Here is a 22,324-nt window from a genome sequence, read left to right on the forward strand (position 1 = left end):
TGGAGTGTCTCCATCTGCTGGTGGTATTGGAAAGGCATTAGTGCTATGACAGGGTCTGAAGAAGAAGAAGAAGAAGAAGAAGAAGAAGAAGAAGACGGAAAAAAATATATATAAAAAGAAAAAGAGAGAGAGAGAGAGACTGACTTAGTGAGCGAGTGAGTGAGAGAGTGAGAGTGAGTGAGAGTGAATGAGTGAGTGAGTGATTGAGTGAGTGAGTGAGTGAGTGAGTGAGTGAGAACAAATGAGTTAAAGCAAGTGAGTGAGAGAGATCGAATGAATGAAAGTCTGAATGACAGAAAGAAAAAAGGATGAAGAAAGAAGCATGAAGAAAAAAAAATGTATATGGAGTTGCTGACATGAGTGCAATCTACAAAGCCGTTGAGGCTGATCCTCATGGGAGGATTATTGCACCAGGACCCTTAGCACTTTTAAAATGCCATTCAATGCCACGGGCTAGATGTAAACTGCAGATGACCATGTTGTGGTAGTTACCATGGATACCCAAGTGATGTGTGAGCTAACACATAGGCCCAACAGATTCCAAGAAGGCCAGAATCACCAGCGGCACCACCATCGATTGTCAGGTCACCCGGATTCAGCAAATACCAGAGTCCAAAATGATGCAGGTTTATACTGTTAATTTTCAGTTTATCGTTACAGTTGGTGTTATTCCATGTCGGAAGGGACGCAGCTACAGCCAGTGGGGTAACTAGAGACAGGCAGGCAGCTATGTGCAACAAAGGTAGGCGTGTTGTTTTCATATGCAGATCTGAAATATTGTCTTATATGCAAGAGGAGGAGTGATGGGGGTTCAGGCAAAAGCCAGGCTATGGATTGCATTGCTAAATGCTCCATCAGAGTGCAATGGTCGCCTGTCCTTTTTTTAAGTGATGATGTGGGTTTAGCCTGTGCTGTATGTATGTATGGGTGGCTGACTGCCACCCACCCAGAAAGTGTATGGGAGGCTGGTTGGCTGCCAGCCTTCCTTCCATTCCTATGAGTAATGTGAGTGCTCATGAAGGGGACATGGTTGGGTCCACCCCTTTCCCGGTTATCCCCTCTAGGCCTTTTGGCTTAGATCAAGTGTAAAAAAAAGAAAGGATCTTGCGACAGATCGCATCCTGAGGCACGTTTTTTTTTGTGTGAATACTTGCACTTGGGTGACTTGTGAGCACATACTGATACATACGTTCCCTATCTGGGGACCATAAATTAAATGGATTTTTGAGAAAGGGAGCTGATTTGGAAGCTTGCTTCTGTCGCCCTATGCATTGACCCGATGTGGCAGTATCTTCGGGTAGTGAACAGTGCACCACCCCATTCCAGTGTTAAACAAGAAAGATTCTCATTTAATCCTCCGTGGGTGAGAATTTGAGTTTGAGAATTGGAGACCAAAATGAGGAGTTGCACTGACTGGTTTATGAACGTCTATTCATTTAGCGTTTTAATGACCATGTTTGCACACTGATTGGTGTAAAAAAATAAAATAAAACTAAATAATAATAATCTAGCACACCTGTGCAGGTTTGACATGACATGACAGGTAGCTGTCTTGTGGGTGGTGCTGAATCCTGTTAAATGACATGAGGGTCTCATGCCTATACACAAGGGTGTGTCATTGCTGTTGCTTGACCATGCATTGGTTTCTGTGGTCAGTGAATGATAAAAACAAAATTTACCATCCATTGATGGATGGGAAATCCGCCATGAGGCATTTGTTTTTAGAAACTGCTGCTCACAACCAATGTTGCAATGGAGTGTCTCCATCTGCTGGTGGTATTGGAAAGGCATTAGTGCTATGACAGGGTCTGAAGAAGAAGAAGAAGAAGAAGAAGAAGAAGAAGAAGAAGACGGAAAAAAATATATATAAAAAGAAAAAGAGAGAGAGAGAGAGAGACTGACTTAGTGAGCGAGTGAGTGAGAGAGTGAGAGTGAGTGAGAGTGAATGAGTGAGTGAGTGATTGAGTGAGTGAGTGAGTGAGTGAGTGAGAACAAATGAGTTAAAGCAAGTGAGTGAGAGAGATCGAATGAATGAAAGTCTGAATGACAGAAAGAAAAAAGGATGAAGAAAGAAGCATGAAGAAAAAAAAATGTATATGGAGTTGCTGACATGAGTGCAATCTACAAAGCCGTTGAGGCTGATCCTCATGGGAGGATTATTGCACCAGGACCCTTAGCACTTTTAAAATGCCATTCAATGCCACGGGCTAGATGTAAACTGCAGATGACCATGTTGTGGTAGTTACCATGGATACCCAAGTGATGTGTGAGCTAACACATAGGCCCAACAGATTCCAAGAAGGCCAGAATCACCAGCGGCACCACCATCGATTGTCAGGTCACCCGGATTCAGCAAATACCAGAGTCCAAAATGATGCAGGTTTATACTGTTAATTTTCAGTTTATCGTTACAGTTGGTGTTATTCCATGTCGGAAGGGACGCAGCTACAGCCAGTGGGGTAACTAGAGACAGGCAGGCAGCTATGTGCAACAAAGGTAGGCGTGTTGTTTTCATATGCAGATCTGAAATATTGTCTTATATGCAAGAGGAGGAGTGATGGGGGTTCAGGCAAAAGCCAGGCTATGGATTGCATTGCTAAATGCTCCATCAGAGTGCAATGGTCGCCTGTCCTTTTTTTAAGTGATGATGTGGGTTTAGCCTGTGCTGTATGTATGTATGGGTGGCTGACTGCCAACACACCCAGAAAGTGTATGGGAGGCTGGTTGGCTGCCAGCCTTCCTTCCATTCCTATGAGTAATGTGAATGCTCATGAAGGGGACATGGTTGGGTCCACCCCTTTCCCGGTTATCCCCTCTAGGCCTTTTGGCTTAGATCAAGTGTAAAAAAAGAAAGGATCTTGCGACAGATCGCATCCTGAGGCACGTTTTTTTTTGTGTGAATACTTGCACTTGGGTGACTTGTGAGCACATACTGATACATACGTTCCCTATCTGGGGACCATAAATTAAATGGATTTTTGAGAAAGGGAGCTGATTTGGAAGCTTGCTTCTGTCGCCCTATGCATTGACCCGATGTGGCAGTATCTTCGGGTAGTGAACAGTGCACCACCCCATTCCAGTGTTAAACAAGAAAGATTCTCATTTAATCCTCCGTGGGTGAGAATTTGAGTTTGAGAATTGGAGACCAAAATGATGAGTTGCACTGACTGGTTTATGAACGTCTATTCATTTAGCGTTTTAATGACCATGTTTGCACACTGATTGGTGTAAAAAAATAAAATAAAACTAAATAATAATAATCTAGCACACCTGTGCAGGTTTGACATGACATGACAGGTAGCTGTCTTGTGGGTGGTGCTGAATCCTGTTAAATGACATGAGGGTCTCATGCCTATACACAAGGGTGTGTCATTGCTGTTGCTTGACCATGCATTGGTTTCTGTGGTCAGTGAATGATAAAAACAAAATTTACCATCCATTGATGGATGGGAAATCCGCCATGAGGCATTTGTTTTTAGAAACTGCTGCTCACAACCAATGTTGCAATGGAGTGTCTCCATCTGCTGGTGGTATTGGAAAGGCATTAGTGCTATGACAGGGTCTGAAGAAGAAGAAGAAGAAGAAGAAGAAGACGGAAAAAAATATATATAAAAAGAAAAAGAGAGAGAGAGAGAGACTGACTTAGTGAGCGAGTGAGTGAGAGAGTGAGAGTGAGTGAGAGTGAATGAGTGAGTGAGTGATTGAGTGAGTGAGTGAGTGAGTGAGAACAAATGAGTTAAAGCAAGTGAGTGAGAGAGATCGAATGAATGAAAGTCTGAATGACAGAAAGAAAAAAGGATGAAGAAAGAAGCATGAAGAAAAGAAAATGTATATGGAGTTGCTGACATGAGTGCAATCTACAAAGCCGTTGAGGCTGATCCTCATGGGAGGATTATTGCACCAGGACCCTTAGCACTTTTAAAATGCCATTCAATGCCACGGGCTAGATGTAAACTGCAGATGACCATGTTGTGGTAGTTACCATGGATACCCAAGTGATGTGTGAGCTAACACATAGGCCCAACAGATTCCAAGAAGGCCAGAATCACCAGCGGCACCACCATCGATTGTCAGGTCACCCGGATTCAGCAAATACCAGAGTCCAAAATGATGCAGGTTTATACTGTTAATTTTCAGTTTATCGTTACAGTTGGTGTTATTCCATGTCGGAAGGGACGCAGCTACAGCCAGTGGGGTAACTAGAGACAGGCAGGCAGCTATGTGCAACAAAGGTAGGCGTGTTGTTTTCATATGCAGATCTGAAATATTGTCTTATATGCAAGAGGAGGAGTGATGGGGGTTCAGGCAAAAGCCAGGCTATGGATTGCATTGCTAAATGCTCCATCAGAGTGCAATGGTCGCCTGTCCTTTTTTTAAGTGATGATGTGGGTTTAGCCTGTGCTGTATGTATGTATGGGTGGCTGACTGCCACCCACCCAGAAAGTGTATGGGAGGCTGGTTGGCTGCCAGCCTTCCTTCCATTCCTATGAGTAATGTGAGTGCTCATGAAGGGGACATGGTTGGGTCCACCCCTTTCCCGGTTATCCCCTCTAGGCCTTTTGGCTTAGATCAAGTGTAAAAAAAGAAAGGATCTTGCGACAGATCGCATCCTGAGGCACGTTTTTTTTTGTGTGAATACTTGCACTTGGGTGACTTGTGAGCACATACTGATACATACGTTCCCTATCTGGGGACCATAAATTAAATGGATTTTTGAGAAAGGGAGCTGATTTGGAAGCTTGCTTCTGTCGCCCTATGCATTGACCCGATGTGGCAGTATCTTCGGGTAGTGAACAGTGCACCACCCCATTCCAGTGTTAAACAAGAAAGATTCTCATTTAATCCTCCGTGGGTGAGAATTTGAGTTTGAGAATTGGAGACCAAAATGATGAGTTGCACTGACTGGTTTATGAACGTCTATTCATTTAGCGTTTTAATGACCATGTTTGCACACTGATTGGTGTAAAAAAATAAAATAAAACTAAATAATAATAATCTAGCACACCTGTGCAGGTTTGACATGACATGACAGGTAGCTGTCTTGTGGGTGGTGCTGAATCCTGTTAAATGACATGAGGGTCTCATGCCTATACACAAGGGTGTGTCATTGCTGTTGCTTGACCATGCATTGGTTTCTGTGGTCAGTGAATGATAAAAACAAAATTTACCATCCATTGATGGATGGGAAATCCGCCATGAGGCATTTGTTTTTAGAAACTGCTGCTCACAACCAATGTTGCAATGGAGTGTCTCCATCTGCTGGTGGTATTGGAAAGGCATTAGTGCTATGACAGGGTCTGAAGAAGAAGAAGAAGAAGAAGAAGAAGAAGAAGAAGACGGAAAAAAATATATATAAAAAGAAAAAGAGAGAGAGAGAGAGACTGACTTAGTGAGCGAGTGAGTGAGAGAGTGAGAGTGAGTGAGAGTGAATGAGTGAGTGAGTGATTGAGTGAGTGAGTGAGTGAGAACAAATGAGTTAAAGCAAGTGAGTGAGAGAGATCGAATGAATGAAAGTCTGAATGACAGAAAGAAAAAAGGATGAAGAAAGAAGCATGAAGAAAAAAAAATGTATATGGAGTTGCTGACATGAGTGCAATCTACAAAGCCGTTGAGGCTGATCCTCATGGGAGGATTATTGCACCAGGACCCTTAGCACTTTTAAAATGCCATTCAATGCCACGGGCTAGATGTAAACTGCAGATGACCATGTTGTGGTAGTTACCATGGATACCCAAGTGATGTGTAGCTAACACATAGGCCCAACAGATTCCAAGAAGGCCAGAATCACCAGCGGCACCACCATCGATTGTCAGGTCACCCGGATTCAGCAAATACCAGAGTCCAAAATGATGCAGGTTTATACTGTTAATTTTCAGTTTATCGTTACAGTTGGTGTTATTCCATGTCGGAAGGGACGCAGCTACAGCCAGTGGGGTAACTAGAGACAGGCAGGCAGCTATGTGCAACAAAGGTAGGCGTGTTGTTTTCATATGCAGATCTGAAATATTGTCTTATATGCAAGAGGAGGAGTGATGGGGGGTTCAGGCAAAAGCCAGGCTATGGATTGCATTGCTAAATGCTCCATCAGAGTGCAATGGTCGCCTGTCCCTTTTTTTTAAGTGATGATGTGGGTTTAGCCTGTGCTGTATGTATGTATGGGTGGCTGACTGCCACCCACCCAGAAAGTGTATGGGAGGCTGGTTGGCTGCCAGCCTTCCTTCCATTCCTATGAGTAATGTGAGTGCTCATGAAGGGGGACATGGTTGGGTCCACCCCCTTTCCCGGTTATCCCCTCTAGGCCTTTTGGCTTAGATCAAGTGTAAAAAAAGAAAGGATCATGCGACAGATCGCATCCTGAGGCAACGTTTTTTTTTTGTGTGAATACTTGCACTTGGGTGACTTGTGAGCACATACTGATACATACGTTCCCTATCTGGGGACCATAAATTAAATGGATTTTTGAGAAAGGGAGCTGATTTGGAAGCTTGCTTCTGTCGCCCTATGCATTGACCCAATGTGGCAGTATCTTCGTGTAGTGAACAGTGCACCACCCCATTCCAGTGTTAAACAAGAAAGATTCTCATTTAATCCTCCGTGGGTGAGAATTTGAGTTTGAGAATTGGAGACCAAAATGATGAGTTGCACTGACTGGTTTATGAACGTCTATTCATTTAGCGTTTTAATGACCATGTTTTGCACACTGATTGGTGTAAAAAAAATAAAATAAAACTAAATAATAATAATCTAGCACACCTGTGCAGGTTTGACATGACATGACAGGTAGCTGTCTTGTGGGTGGTGCTGAATCCTGTTAAATGACATGAGGGGTCTCATGCCTATACACAAGGGTGTGTCATTGCTGTTGCTTGACCATGCATTGGTTTCTGTGGTCAGTGAATGATAAAAACAAAATTTACCATCCATTGATGGATGGGAAATCCGCCATGAGGCATTTGTTTTTAGAAACTGCTGCTCACAACCAATGTTGCAATGGAGTGTCTCCATCTGCTGGTGGTATTGGAAAGGCATTAGTGCTATGACAGGGTCTGAAGAAGAAGAAGAAGAAGACGGAAAAAAAATATATATAAAAAGAAAAAAGAGAGAGAGAGAGAGAGACTGACTTAGTGAGCGAGTGAGTGAGAGAGTGAGAGTGAGTGAGAGTGAATGAGTGAGTGAGTGATTGAGTGAGTGAGTGAGTGAGTGAGAACAAATGAGTTAAAGCAAGTGAGTGAGAGAGATCGAATGAATGAAAGTCTGAATGACAGAAAGAAAAAAGGATGAAGAAAGAAGCATGAAGAAAAAAAAATGTATATGGAGTTGCTGACATGAGTGCAATCTACAAAGCCGTTGAGGCTGATCCTCATGGGAGGATTATTGCACCAGGACCCTTAGCACTTTTAAAATGCCATTCAATGCCACGGGCTAGATGTAAACTGCAGATGGACCATGTTGTGGTAGTTACCATGGATACCCAAGTGATGTGTGAGCTAACACATAGGCCCAACAGATTCCAAGAAGGCCAGAATCACCAGCGGCACCACCATCGATTGTCAGGTCACCCGGATTCAGCAAATACCAGAGTCCAAAATGATGCAGGTTTATACTGTTAATTTTCAGTTTATCGTTACAGTTGGTGTTATTCCATGTCGGAAGGGACGCAGCTACAGCCAGTGGGGTAACTAGAGACAGGCAGGCAGCTATGTGCAACAAAGGTAGGCGTGTTGTTTTCATATGCAGATCTGAAATATTGTCTTATATGCAAGAGGAGGAGTGATGGGGGTTCAGGCAAAAGCCAGGCTATGGATTGCATTGCTAAATGCTCCATCAGAGTGCAATGGTCGCCTGTCCTTTTTTTAAGTGATGATGTGGGTTTAGCCTGTGCTGTATGTATGTATGGGTGGCTGACTGCCACCCACCCAGAAAAGTGTATGGGAGGCTGGTTGGCTGCCAGCCTTCCTTCCATTCCTATGAGTAATGTGAGTGCTCATGAAGGGGGACATGGTTGGGTCCACCCCTTTCCGGTTATCCCCTCTAGGCCTTTTGGCTTAGATCAAGTGTAAAAAAAGAAAGGATCTTGCGACAGGATCGCATCCTGAGGCACGTTTTTTTTTGTGTGAATACTTGCACTTGGGTGACTTGTGAGCACATACTGATACATACGTTCCCTATCTGGGGACCATAAATTAAATGGATTTTTGAGAAAGGGAGCTGATTTGGAAGCTTGCTTCTGTCGCCCTATGCATTGACCCGATGTGGCAGTATCTTCGGGTAGTGAACAGTGCACCACCCCATTCCAGTGTTAAACAAGAAAGATTCTCATTTAATCCTCCGTGGGTGAGAATTTGAGTTTGAGAATTGGAGACCAAAATGATGAGTTGCACTGACTGGTTTATGAACGTCTATTCATTTAGCGTTTTAATGACCATGTTTGCACACTGATTGGTGTAAAAAAATAAAATAAAACTAAATAATAATAATCTAGCACACCTGTGCAGGTTTGACATGACATGACAGGTAGCTGTCTTGTGGGTGGTGCTGAATCCTGTTAAATGACATGAGGGTCTCATGCCTATACACAAGGGTGTGTCATTGCTGTTGCTTGACCATGCATTGGTTTCTGTGGTCAGTGAATGATAAAAACAAAATTTACCATCCATTGATGGATGGGAAATCCGCCATGAGGCATTTGTTTTTAGAAACTGCTGCTCACAACCAATGTTGCAATGGAGTGTCTCCATCTGCTGGTGGTATTGGAAAGGCATTAGTGCTATGACAGGGTCTGAAGAAGAAGAAGAAGAAGAAGAAGAAGAAGACGGAAAAAAATATATATAAAAAGAAAAAGAGAGAGAGAGAGAGAGACTGACTTAGTGAGCGAGTGAGTGAGAGAGTGAGAGTGAGTGAGAGTGAATGAGTGAGTGAGTGATTGAGTGAGTGAGTGAGTGAGTGAGAACAAATGAGTTAAAGCAAGTGAGTGAGAGAGATCGAATGAATGAAAGTCTGAATGACAGAAAGAAAAAAGGATGAAGAAAGAAGCATGAAGAAAAAAAAATGTATATGGAGTTGCTGACATGAGTGCAATCTACAAAGCCGTTGAGGCTGATCCTCATGGGAGGATTATTGCACCAGGACCCTTAGCACTTTTAAAATGCCATTCAATGCCACGGGCTAGATGTAAACTGCAGATGACCATGTTGTGGTAGTTACCATGGATACCCAAGTGATGTGTGAGCTAACACATAGGCCCAACAGATTCCAAGAAGGCCAGAATCACCAGCGGCACCACCATCGATTGTCAGGTCACCCGGATTCAGCAAATACCAGAGTCCAAAATGATGCAGGTTTATACTGTTAATTTTCAGTTTATCGTTACAGTTGGTGTTATTCCATGTCGGAAGGGACGCAGCTACAGCCAGTGGGGTAACTAGAGACAGGCAGGCAGCTATGTGCAACAAAGGTAGGCGTGTTGTTTTCATATGCAGATCTGAAATATTGTCTTATATGCAAGAGGAGGAGTGATGGGGGTTCAGGCAAAAGCCAGGCTATGGATTGCATTGCTAAATGCTCCATCAGAGTGCAATGGTCGCCTGTCCTTTTTTAAGTGATGATGTGGGTTTAGCCTGTGCTGTATGTATGTATGGGTGGCTGACTGCCACCCACCCAGAAAGTGTATGGGAGGCTGGTTGGCTGCCAGCCTTCCTTCCATTCCTATGAGTAATGTGAGTGCTCATGAAGGGGACATGGTTGGGTCCACCCCTTTCCCGGTTATCCCCTCTAGGCCTTTTGGCTTAGATCAAGTGTAAAAAAAGAAAGGATCTTGCGACATATCGCATCCTGAGGCACGTTTTTTTTTTGTGTGAATACTTGCACTTGGGTGACTTGTGAGCACATACTGATACATACGTTCCCTATCTGGGGACCATAAATTAAATGGATTTTTGAGAAAGGGAGCTGATTTGGAAGCTTGCTTCTGTCGCCCTATGCATTGACCCGATGTGGCAGTATCTTCGGGTAGTGAACAGTGCACCACCCCATTCCAGTGTTAAACAAGAAAGATTCTCATTTAATCCTCCGTGGGTGAGAATTTGAGTTTGAGAATTGGAGACCAAAATGATGAGTTGCACTGACTGGTTTATGAACGTCTATTCATTTAGCGTTTTAATGACCATGTTTGCACACTGATTGGTGTAAAAAAATAAAATAAAACTAAATAATAATAATCTAGCACACCTGTGCAGGTTTGACATGACATGACAGGTAGCTGTCTTGTGGGTGGTGCTGAATCCTGTTAAATGACATGAGGGTCTCATGCCTATACACAAGGGTGTGTCATTGCTGTTGCTTGACCATGCATTGGTTTCTGTGGTCAGTGAATGATAAAAACAAAATTTACCATCCATTGATGGATGGGAAATCCGCCATGAGGCATTTGTTTTTAGAAACTGCTGCTCACAACCAATGTTGCAATGGAGTGTCTCCATCTGCTGGTGGTATTGGAAAGGCATTAGTGCTATGACAGGGTCTGAAGAAGAAGAAGAAGAAGAAGAAGAAGAAGACGGAAAAAAATATATATAAAAAGAAAAAGAGAGAGAGAGAGAGAGACTGACTTAGTGAGCGAGTGAGTGAGAGAGTGAGAGTGAGTGAGAGTGAATGAGTGAGTGATTGAGTGAGTGAGTGAGTGAGTGAGAACAAATGAGTTAAAGCAAGTGAGTGAGAGAGATCGAATGAATGAAAGTCTGAATGACAGAAAGAAAAAAGGATGAAGAAAGAAGCATGAAGAAAAAAAAATGTATATGGAGTTGCTGACATGAGTGCAATCTACAAAGCCGTTGAGGCTGATCCTCATGGGAGGATTATTGCACCAGGACCCTTAGCACTTTTAAAATGCCATTCAATGCCACGGGCTAGATGTAAACTGCAGATGACCATGTTGTGGTAGTTACCATGGATACCCAAGTGATGTGTGAGCTAACACATAGGCCCAACAGATTCCAAGAAGGCCAGAATCACCAGCGGCACCACCATCGATTGTCAGGTCACCCGGATTCAGCAAATACCAGAGTCCAAAATGATGCAGGTTTATACTGTTAATTTTCAGTTTATCGTTACAGTTGGTGTTATTCCATGTCGGAAGGGACGCAGCTACAGCCAGTGGGGTAACTAGAGACAGGCAGGCAGCTATGTGCAACAAAGGTAGGCGTGTTGTTTTCATATGCAGATCTGAAATATTGTCTTATATGCAAGAGGAGGAGTGATGGGGGTTCAGGCAAAAGCCAGGCTATGGATTGCATTGCTAAATGCTCCATCAGAGTGCAATGGTCGCCTGTCCTTTTTTTAAGTGATGATGTGGGTTTAGCCTGTGCTGTATGTATGTATGGGTGGCTGACTGCCACCCACCCAGAAAGTGTATGGGAGGCTGGTTGGCTGCCAGCCTTCCTTCCATTCCTATGAGTAATGTGAGTGCTCATGAAGGGGACATGGTTGGGTCCACCCCTTTCCCGGTTATCCCCTCTAGGCCTTTTGGCTTAGATCAAGTGTAAAAAAAGAAAGGATCTTGCGACAGATCGCATCCTGAGGCACGTTTTTTTTTGTGTGAATACTTGCACTTGGGTGACTTGTGAGCACATACTGATACATACGTTCCCTATCTGGGGACCATAAATTAAATGGATTTTTGAGAAAGGGAGCTGATTTGGAAGCTTGCTTCTGTCGCCCTATGCATTGACCCGATGTGGCAGTATCTTCGGGTAGTGAACAGTGCACCACCCCATTCCAGTGTTAAACAAGAAAGATTCTCATTTAATCCTCCGTGGGTGAGAATTTGAGTTTGAGAATTGGAGACCAAAATGATGAGTTGCACTGACTGGTTTATGAACGTCTATTCATTTAGCGTTTTAATGACCATGTTTGCACACTGATTGGTGTAAAAAAATAAAATAAAACTAAATAATAATAATCTAGCACACCTGTGCAGGTTTGACATGACATGACAGGTAGCTGTCTTGTGGGTGGTGCTGAATCCTGTTAAATGACATGAGGGTCTCATGCCTATACACAAGGGTGTGTCATTGCTGTTGCTTGACCATGCATTGGTTTCTGTGGTCAGTGAATGATAAAAACAAAATTTACCATCCATTGATGGATGGGAAATCCGCCATGAGGCATTTGTTTTTAGAAACTGCTGCTCACAACCAATGTTGCAATGGAGTGTCTCCATCTGCTGGTGGTATTGGAAAGGCATTAGTGCTATGACAGGGTCTGAAGAAGAAGAAGAAGAAGAAGAAGACGGAAAAAAATATATATAAAAAGAAAAAGAGAGAGAGAGAGAGAGACTGACTTAGTGAGCGAGTGAGTGAGAGAGTGAGAGTGAGTGAGAGTGAATGAGTGAGTGAGTGATTGAGTGAGTGAGTGAGTGAGTGAGAACAAATGAGTTAAAGCAAGTGAGTGAGAGAGATCGAATGAATGAAAGTCTGAATGACAGAAAGAAAAAAGGATGAAGAAAGAAGCATGAAGAAAAAAAAATGTATATGGAGTTGCTGACATGAGTGCAATCTACAAAGCCGTTGAGGCTGATCCTCATGGGAGGATTATTGCACCAGGACCCTTAGCACTTTTAAAATGCCATTCAATGCCACGGGCTAGATGTAAACTGCAGATGACCATGTTGTGGTAGTTACCATGGATACCCAAGTGATGTGTGAGCTAACACATAGGCCCAACAGATTCCAAGAAGGCCAGAATCACCAGCGGCACCACCATCGATTGTCAGGTCACCCGGATTCAGCAAATACCAGAGTCCAAAATGATGCAGGTTTATACTGTTAATTTTCAGTTTATCGTTACAGTTGGTGTTATTCCATGTCGGAAGGGACGCAGCTACAGCCAGTGGGGTAACTAGAGACAGGCAGGCAGCTATGTGCAACAAAGGTAGGCGTGTTGTTTTCATATGCAGATCTGAAATATTGTCTTATATGCAAGAGGAGGAGTGATGGGGGTTCAGGCAAAAGCCAGGCTATGGATTGCATTGCTAAATGCTCCATCAGAGTGCAATGGTCGCCTGTCCTTTTTTTAAGTGATGATGTGGGTTTAGCCTGTGCTGTATGTATGTATGGGTGGCTGACTGCCACCCACCCAGAAAGTGTATGGGAGGCTGGTTGGCTGCCAGCCTTCCTTCCATTCCTATGAGTAATGTGAGTGCTCATGAAGGGGACATGGTTGGGTCCACCCCTTTCCCGGTTATCCCCTCTAGGCCTTTTGGCTTAGATCAAGTGTAAAAAAAGAAAGGATCTTGCGACAGATCGCATCCTGAGGCACGTTTTTTTTTGTGTGAATACTTGCACTTGGGTGACTTGTGAGCACATACTGATACATACGTTCCCTATCTGGGGACCATAAATTAAATGGATTTTTGAGAAAGGGAGCTGATTTGGAAGCTTGCTTCTGTCGCCCTATGCATTGACCCGATGTGGCAGTATCTTCGGGTAGTGAACAGTGCACCACCCCATTCCAGTGTTAAACAAGAAAGATTCTCATTTAATCCTCCGTGGGTGAGAATTTGAGTTTGAGAATTGGAGACCAAAATGATGAGTTGCACTGACTGGTTTATGAACGTCTATTCATTTAGCGTTTTAATGACCATGTTTGCACACTGATTGGTGTAAAAAAATAAAATAAAACTAAATAATAATAATCTAGCACACCTGTGCAGGTTTGACATGACATGACAGGTAGCTGTCTTGTGGGTGGTGCTGAATCCTGTTAAATGACATGAGGGTCTCATGCCTATACACAAGGGTGTGTCATTGCTGTTGCTTGACCATGCATTGGTTTCTGTGGTCAGTGAATGATAAAAACAAAATTTACCATCCATTGATGGATGGGAAATCCGCCATGAGGCATTTGTTTTTAGAAACTGCTGCTCACAACCAATGTTGCAATGGAGTGTCTCCATCTGCTGGTGGTATTGGAAAGGCATTAGTGCTATGACAGGGTCTGAAGAAGAAGAAGAAGAAGAAGAAGACGGAAAAAAATATATATAAAAAGAAAAAGAGAGAGAGAGAGACTGACTTAGTGAGCGAGTGAGTGAGAGAGTGAGAGTGAGTGAGAGTGAATGAGTGAGTGAGTGATTGAGTGAGTGAGTGAGTGAGTGAGTGAGAACAAATGAGTTAAAGCAAGTGAGTGAGAGAGATCGAATGAATGAAAGTCTGAATGACAGAAAGAAAAAAGGATGAAGAAAGAAGCATGAAGAAAAAAAAATGTATATGGAGTTGCTGACATGAGTGCAATCTACAAAGCCGTTGAGGCTGATCCTCATGGGAGGATTATTGCACCAGGACCCTTAGCACTTTTAAAATGCCATTCAATGCCACGGGTTAGATGTAAACTGCAGATGTCCATGTTGTGGTAGTTACCATGGATACCCAAGTGATGTGTGAGCTAACACATAGGCCCAACAGATTCCAAGAAGGCCAGAATCACCAGCGGCACCACCATCGATTGTCAGGTCACCCGGATTCAGCAAATACCAGAGTCCAAAATGATGCAGGTTTATACTGTTAATTTTCAGTTTATCGTTACAGTTGGTGTTATTCCATGTCGGAAGGGACGCAGCTACAGCCAGTGGGGTAACTAGAGACAGGCAGGCAGCTATGTGCAACAAAGGTAGGCGTGTTGTTTTCATATGCAGATCTGAAATATTGTCTTATATGCAAGAGGAGGAGTGATGGGGGTTCAGGCAAAAGCCAGGCTATGGATTGCATTGCTAAATGCTCCATCAGAGTGCAATGGTCGCCTGTCCTTTTTTTAAGTGATGATGTGGGTTTAGCCTGTGCTGTATGTATGTATGGGTGGCTGACTGCCACCCACCCAGAAAGTGTATGGGAGGCTGGTTGGCTGCCAGCCTTCCTTCCATTCCTATGAGTAATGTGAGTGCTCATGAAGGGGACATGGTTGGGTCCACCCCTTTCCCGGTTATCCCCTCTAGGCCTTTTGGCTTAGATCAAGTGTAAAAAAAGAAAGGATCTTGCGACAGATCGCATCCTGAGGCACGTTTTTTTTTGTGTGAATACTTGCACTTGGGTGACTTGTGAGCACATACTGATACATACGTTCCCTATCTGGGGACCATAAATTAAATGGATTTTTGAGAAAGGGAGCTGATTTGGAAGCTTGCTTCTGTCGCCCTATGCATTGACCCGATGTGGCAGTATCTTCGGGTAGTGAACAGTGCACCACCCCATTCCAGTGTTAAACAAGAAAGATTCTCATTTAATCCTCCGTGGGTGAGAATTTGAGTTTGAGAATTGGAGACCAAAATGATGAGTTGCACTGACTGGTTTATGAACGTCTATTCATTTAGCGTTTTAATGACCATGTTTGCACACTGATTGGTGTAAAAAAATAAAATAAAACTAAATAATAATAATCTAGCACACCTGTGCAGGTTTGACATGACATGACAGGTAGCTGTCTTGTGGGTGGTGCTGAATCCTGTTAAATGACATGAGGGTCTCATGCCTATACACAAGGGTGTGTCATTGCTGTTGCTTGACCATGCATTGGTTTCTGTGGTCAGTGAATGATAAAAACAAAATTTACCATCCATTGATGGATGGGAAATCCGCCATGAGGCATTTGTTTTTAGAAACTGCTGCTCACAACCAATGTTGCAATGGAGTGTCTCCATCTGCTGGTGGTATTGGAAAGGCATTAGTGCTATGACAGGGTCTGAAGAAGAAGAAGAAGAAGAAGAAGACGGAAAAAAATATATATAAAAAGAAAAAGAGAGAGAGAGAGAGAGACTGACTTAGTGAGCGAGTGAGTGAGAGAGTGAGAGTGAGTGAGAGTGAATGAGTGAGTGAGTGATTGAGTGAGTGAGTGAGTGAGTGAGTGAGAACAAATGAGTTAAAGCAAGTGAGTGAGAGAGATCGAATGAATGAAAGTCTGAATGACAGAAAGAAAAAAGGATGAAGAAAGAAGCATGAAGAAAAAAAAATGTATATGGAGTTGCTGACATGAGTGCAATCTACAAAGCCGTTGAGGCTGATCCTCATGGGAGGATTATTGCACCAGGACCCTTAGCACTTTTAAAATGCCATTCAATGCCACGGGCTAGATGTAAACTGCAGATGACCATGTTGTGGTAGTTACCATGGATACCCAAGTGATGTGTGAGCTAACACATAGGCCCAACAGATTCCAAGAAGGCCAGAATCACCAGCGGCACCACCATCGATTGTCAGGTCACCCGGATTCAGCAAATACCAGAGTCCAAAATGATGCAGGTTTATACTGTTAATTTTCAGTTTATCGTTACAGTTGGTGTTATTCCATGTCGGAAGGGACGCAGCTACAGCCAGTGGGGTAACTAGAGACAGGCAGGCAGCTATGTGCAACAAAGGTAGGCGTGTTGTTTTCATATGCAGATCTGAAATATTGTCTTATATGCAAGAGGAGGAGTGATGGGGGTTCAGGCAAAAGCCAGGCTATGGATTGCATTGCTAAATGCTCCATCAGAGTGCAATGGTCGCCTGTCCTTTTTTTAAGTGATGATGTGGGTTTAGCCTGTGCTGTATGTATGTATGGCTGGCTGACTGCCACCCACCCAGAAAGTGTATGGGAGGCTGGTTGGCTGCCAGCCTTCCTTCCATTCCTATGAGTAATGTGAGTGCTCATGAAGGGGACATGGTTGGGTCCACCCCTTTCCCGGTTATCCCCTCTAGGCCTTTTGGCTTAGATCAAGTGTAAAAAAAGAAAGGATCTTGCGACAGATCGCATCCTGAGGCACGTTTTTTTTTGTGTGAATACTTGCACTTGGGTGACTTGTGAGCACATACTGATACATACGTTCCCTATCTGGGGACCATAAATTAAATGGATTTTTGAGAAAGGGAGCTGATTTGGAAGCTTGCTTCTGTCGCCCTATGCATTGACCCGATGTGGCAGTATCTTCGGGTAGTGAACAGTGCACCACCCCATTCCAGTGTTAAACAAGAAAGATTCTCATTTAATCCTCCGTGGGTGAGAATTTGAGTTTGAGAATTGGAGACCAAAATGATGAGTTGCACTGACTGGTTTATGAACGTCTATTCATTTAGCGTTTTAATGACCATGTTTGCACACTGATTGGTGTAAAAAAATAAAATAAAACTAAATAATAATAATCTAGCACACCTGTGCAGGTTTGACATGACATGACAGGTAGCTGTCTTGTGGGTGGTGCTGAATCCTGTTAAATGACATGAGGGTCTCATGCCTATACACAAGGGTGTGTCATTGCTGTTGCTTGACCATGCATTGGTTTCTGTGGTCAGTGAATGATAAAAACAAAATTTACCATCCATTGATGGATGGGAAATCCGCCATGAGGCATTTGTTTTTAGAAACTGCTGCTCACAACCAATGTTGCAATGGAGTGTCTCCATCTGCTGGTGGTATTGGAAAGGCATTAGTGCTATGACAGGGTCTGAAGAAGAAGAAGAAGAAGAAGAAGAAGAAGAAGACGGAAAAAAATATATATAAAAAGAAAAAGAGAGAGAGAGAGACTGACTTAGTGAGCGAGTGAGTGAGAGAGTGAGAGTGAGTGAGAGTGAATGAGTGAGTGAGTGATTGAGTGAGTGAGTGAGTGAGTGAGTGAGAACAAATGAGTTAAAGCAAGTGAGTGAGAGAGATCGAATGAATGAAAGTCTGAATGACAGAAAGAAAAAAGGATGAAGAAAGAAGCATGAAGAAAAAAAAATGTATATGGAGTTGCTGACATGAGTGCAATCTACAAAGCCGTTGAGGCTGATCCTCATGGGAGGATTATTGCACCAGGACCCTTAGCACTTTTAAAATGCCATTCAATGCCACGGGCTAGATGTAAACTGCAGATGACCATGTTGTGGTAGTTACCATGGATACCCAAGTGATGTGTGAGCTAACACATAGGCCCAACAGATTCCAAGAAGGCCAGAATCACCAGCGGCACCACCATCGATTGTCAGGTCACCCGGATTCAGCAAATACCAGAGTCCAAAATGATGCAGGTTTATACTGTTAATTTTCAGTTTATCGTTACAGTTGGTGTTATTCCATGTCGGAAGGGACGCAGCTACAGCCAGTGGGGTAACTAGAGACAGGCAGGCAGCTATGTGCAACAAAGGTAGGCGTGTTGTTTTCATATGCAGATCTGAAATATTGTCTTATATGCAAGAGGAGGAGTGATGGGGGTTCAGGCAAAAGCCAGGCTATGGATTGCATTGCTAAATGCTCCATCAGAGTGCAATGGTCGCCTGTCCTTTTTTAAGTGATGATGTGGGTTTAGCCTGTGCTGTATGTATGTATGGGTGGCTGACTGCCACCCACCCAGAAAGTGTATGGGAGGCTGGTTGGCTGCCAGCCTTCCTTCCATTCCTATGAGTAATGTGAGTGCTCATGAAGGGGACATGGTTGGGTCCACCCCTTTCCCGGTTATCCCCTCTAGGCCTTTTGGCTTAGATCAAGTGTAAAAAAAGAAAGGATCTTGCGACATATCGCATCCTGAGGCACGTTTTTTTTTGTGTGAATACTTGCACTTGGGTGACTTGTGAGCACATACTGATACATACGTTCCCTATCTGGGGACCATAAATTAAATGGATTTTTGAGAAAGGGAGCTGATTTGGAAGCTTGCTTCTGTCGCCCTATGCATTGACCCGATGTGGCAGTATCTTCGGGTAGTGAACAGTGCACCACCCCATTCCAGTGTTAAACAAGAAAGATTCTCATTTAATCCTCCGTGGGTGAGAATTTGAGTTTGAGAATTGGAGACCAAAATGATGAGTTGCACTGACTGGTTTATGAACGTCTATTCATTTAGCGTTTTAATGACCATGTTTGCACACTGATTGGTGTAAAAAAATAAAATAAAACTAAATAATAATAATCTAGCACACCTGTGCAGGTTTGACATGACATGACAGGTAGCTGTCTTGTGGGTGGTGCTGAATCCTGTTAAATGACATGAGGGTCTCATGCCTATACACAAGGGTGTGTCATTGCTGTTGCTTGACCATGCATTGGTTTCTGTGGTCAGTGAATGATAAAAACAAAATTTACCATCCATTGATGGATGGGAAATCCGCCATGAGGCATTTGTTTTTAGAAACTGCTGCTCACAACCAATGTTGCAATGGAGTGTCTCCATCTGCTGGTGGTATTGGAAAGGCATTAGTGCTATGACAGGGTCTGAAGAAGAAGAAGAAGAAGAAGAAGACGGAAAAAAATATATATAAAAAGAAAAAGAGAGAGAGAGAGAGAGACTGACTTAGTGAGCGAGTGAGTGAGAGAGTGAGAGTGAGTGAGAGTGAATGAGTGAGTGAGTGATTGAGTGAGTGAGTGAGTGAGTGAGAACAAATGAGTTAAAGCAAGTGAGTGAGAGAGATCGAATGAATGAAAGTCTGAATGACAGAAAGAAAAAAGGATGAAGAAAGAAGCATGAAGAAAAAAAAATGTATATGGAGTTGCTGACATGAGTGCAATCTACAAAGCCGTTGAGGCTGATCCTCATGGGAGGATTATTGCACCAGGACCCTTAGCACTTTTAAAATGCCATTCAATGCCACGGGCTAGATGTAAACTGCAGATGACCATGTTGTGGTAGTTACCATGGATACCCAAGTGATGTGTGAGCTAACACATAGGCCCAACAGATTCCAAGAAGGCCAGAATCACCAGCGGCACCACCATCGATTGTCAGGTCACCCGGATTCAGCAAATACCAGAGTCCAAAATGATGCAGGTTTATACTGTTAATTTTCAGTTTATCGTTACAGTTGGTGTTATTCCATGTCGGAAGGGACGCAGCTACAGCCAGTGGGGTAACTAGAGACAGGCAGGCAGCTATGTGCAACAAAGGTAGGCGTGTTGTTTTCATATGCAGATCTGAAATATTGTCTTATATGCAAGAGGAGGAGTGATGGGGGTTCAGGCAAAAGCCAGGCTATGGATTGCATTGCTAAATGCTCCATCAGAGTGCAATGGTCGCCTGTCCTTTTTTTAAGTGATGATGTGGGTTTAGCCTGTGCTGTATGTATGTATGGGTGGCTGACTGCCACCCACCCAGAAAGTGTATGGGAGGCTGGTTGGCTGCCAGCCTTCCTTCCATTCCTATGAGTAATGTGAGTGCTCATGAAGGGGACATGGTTGGGTCCACCCCTTTCCCGGTTATCCCCTCTAGGCCTTTTGGCTTAGATCAAGTGTAAAAAAAGAAAGGATCTTGCGACAGATCGCATCCTGAGGCACGTTTTTTTTTGTGTGAATACTTGCACTTGGGTGACTTGTGAGCACATACTGATACATACGTTCCCTATCTGGGGACCATAAATTAAATGGATTTTTGAGAAAGGGAGCTGATTTGGAAGCTTGCTTCTGTCGCCCTATGCATTGACCCGATGTGGCAGTATCTTCGGGTAGTGAACAGTGCACCACCCCATTCCAGTGTTAAACAAGAAAGATTCTCATTTAATCCTCCGTGGGTGAGAATTTGAGTTTGAGAATTGGAGACCAAAATGATGAGTTGCACTGACTGGTTTATGAACGTCTATTCATTTAGCGTTTTAATGACCATGTTTGCACACTGATTGGTGTAAAAAAATAAAATAAAACTAAATAATAATAATCTAGCACACCTGTGCAGGTTTGACATGACATGACAGGTAGCTGTCTTGTGGGTGGTGCTGAATCCTGTTAAATGACATGAGGGTCTCATGCCTATACACAAGGGTGTGTCATTGCTGTTGCTTGACCATGCATTGGTTTCTGTGGTCAGTGAATGATAAAAACAAAATTTACCATCCATTGATGGATGGGAAATCCGCCATGAGGCATTTGTTTTTAGAAACTGCTGCTCACAACCAATGTTGCAATGGAGTGTCTCCATCTGCTGGTGGTATTGGAAAGGCATTAGTGCTATGACAGGGTCTGAAGAAGAAGAAGAAGAAGAAGAAGACGGAAAAAAATATATATAAAAAGAAAAAGAGAGAGAGAGAGAGAGACTGACTTAGTGAGCGAGTGAGTGAGAGAGTGAGAGTGAGTGAGAGTGAATGAGTGAGTGAGTGATTGAGTGAGTGAGTGAGTGAGTGAGTGAGAACAAATGAGTTAAAGCAAGTGAGTGAGAGAGATCGAATGAATGAAAGTCTGAATGACAGAAAGAAAAAAGGATGAAGAAAGAAGCATGAAGAAAAAAAAATGTATATGGAGTTGCTGACATGAGTGCAATCTACAAAGCCGTTGAGGCTGATCCTCATGGGAGGATTATTGCACCAGGACCCTTAGCACTTTTAAAATGCCATTCAATGCCACGGGCTAGATGTAAACTGCAGATGACCATGTTGTGGTAGTTACCATGGATACCCAAGTGATGTGTGAGCTAACACATAGGCCCAACAGATTCCAAGAAGGCCAGAATCACCAGCGGCACCACCATCGATTGTCAGGTCACCCGGATTCAGCAAATACCAGAGTCCAAAATGATGCAGGTTTATACTGTTAATTTTCAGTTTATCGTTACAGTTGGTGTTATTCCATGTCGGAAGGGACGCAGCTACAGCCAGTGGGGTAACTAGAGACAGGCAGGCAGCTATGTGCAACAAAGGTAGGCGTGTTGTTTTCATATGCAGATCTGAAATATTGTCTTATATGCAAGAGGAGGAGTGATGGGGGTTCAGGCAAAAGCCAGGCTATGGATTGCATTGCTAAATGCTCCATCAGAGTGCAATGGTCGCCTGTCCTTTTTTTAAGTGATGATGTGGGTTTAGCCTGTGCTGTATGTATGTATGGCTGGCTGACTGCCACCCACCCAGAAAGTGTATGGGAGGCTGGTTGGCTGCCAGCCTTCCTTCCATTCCTATGAGTAATGTGAGTGCTCATGAAGGGGACATGGTTGGGTCCACCCCTTTCCCGGTTATCCCCTCTAGGCCTTTTGGCTTAGATCAAGTGTAAAAAAAGAAAGGATCTTGCGACAGATCGCATCCTGAGGCACGTTTTTTTTTGTGTGAATACTTGCACTTGGGTGACTTGTGAGCACATACTGATACATACGTTCCCTATCTGGGGACCATAAATTAAATGGATTTTTGAGAAAGGGAGCTGATTTGGAAGCTTGCTTCTGTCGCCCTATGCATTGACCCGATGTGGCAGTATCTTCGGGTAGTGAACAGTGCACCACCCCATTCCAGTGTTAAACAAGAAAGATTCTCATTTAATCCTCCGTGGGTGAGAATTTGAGTTTGAGAATTGGAGACCAAAATGATGAGTTGCACTGACTGGTTTATGAACGTCTCTTCATTTAGCGTTTTAATGACCATGT

General features: G+C 43.4%; 13 pseudogenes; all 13 read left to right on the plus strand.

The window, feature by feature from the left end:
• The first annotated feature begins 1,053 nt into the window (after positions 1 to 1,053).
• On the plus strand, positions 1,054 to 1,318 carry LOC130300843 (U2 spliceosomal RNA; annotated as a pseudogene).
• A 1,490-nt stretch (positions 1,319 to 2,808) lies between these two features.
• Positions 2,809 to 3,072, plus strand: LOC130300867 (U2 spliceosomal RNA; annotated as a pseudogene).
• Positions 3,073 to 4,543: 1,471 nt separating this feature from the next.
• Positions 4,544 to 4,807, plus strand: LOC130300868 (U2 spliceosomal RNA; annotated as a pseudogene).
• A 1,480-nt stretch (positions 4,808 to 6,287) lies between these two features.
• Positions 6,288 to 6,553, plus strand: LOC130300850 (U2 spliceosomal RNA; annotated as a pseudogene).
• Positions 6,554 to 8,024: 1,471 nt separating this feature from the next.
• Positions 8,025 to 8,289, plus strand: LOC130300842 (U2 spliceosomal RNA; annotated as a pseudogene).
• A 1,475-nt stretch (positions 8,290 to 9,764) lies between these two features.
• LOC130300838 (U2 spliceosomal RNA) lies at positions 9,765 to 10,029 on the plus strand (annotated as a pseudogene).
• A 1,472-nt stretch (positions 10,030 to 11,501) lies between these two features.
• LOC130300869 (U2 spliceosomal RNA) lies at positions 11,502 to 11,765 on the plus strand (annotated as a pseudogene).
• Positions 11,766 to 13,235: 1,470 nt separating this feature from the next.
• LOC130300870 (U2 spliceosomal RNA) lies at positions 13,236 to 13,499 on the plus strand (annotated as a pseudogene).
• A 1,470-nt stretch (positions 13,500 to 14,969) lies between these two features.
• On the plus strand, positions 14,970 to 15,233 carry LOC130300872 (U2 spliceosomal RNA; annotated as a pseudogene).
• Positions 15,234 to 16,707: 1,474 nt separating this feature from the next.
• On the plus strand, positions 16,708 to 16,971 carry LOC130300874 (U2 spliceosomal RNA; annotated as a pseudogene).
• Positions 16,972 to 18,449: 1,478 nt separating this feature from the next.
• Positions 18,450 to 18,713, plus strand: LOC130300854 (U2 spliceosomal RNA; annotated as a pseudogene).
• Positions 18,714 to 20,183: 1,470 nt separating this feature from the next.
• Positions 20,184 to 20,447, plus strand: LOC130300875 (U2 spliceosomal RNA; annotated as a pseudogene).
• Positions 20,448 to 21,921: 1,474 nt separating this feature from the next.
• On the plus strand, positions 21,922 to 22,185 carry LOC130300876 (U2 spliceosomal RNA; annotated as a pseudogene).
• The last annotated feature ends 139 nt before the right edge of the window (positions 22,186 to 22,324 follow it).

The sequence above is a fragment of the Hyla sarda genome, unplaced genomic scaffold (assembly GCF_029499605.1).
Source record: "Hyla sarda isolate aHylSar1 unplaced genomic scaffold, aHylSar1.hap1 scaffold_1103, whole genome shotgun sequence".
In the NCBI taxonomy this organism is placed as follows: domain Eukaryota; kingdom Metazoa; phylum Chordata; class Amphibia; order Anura; family Hylidae; genus Hyla; species Hyla sarda.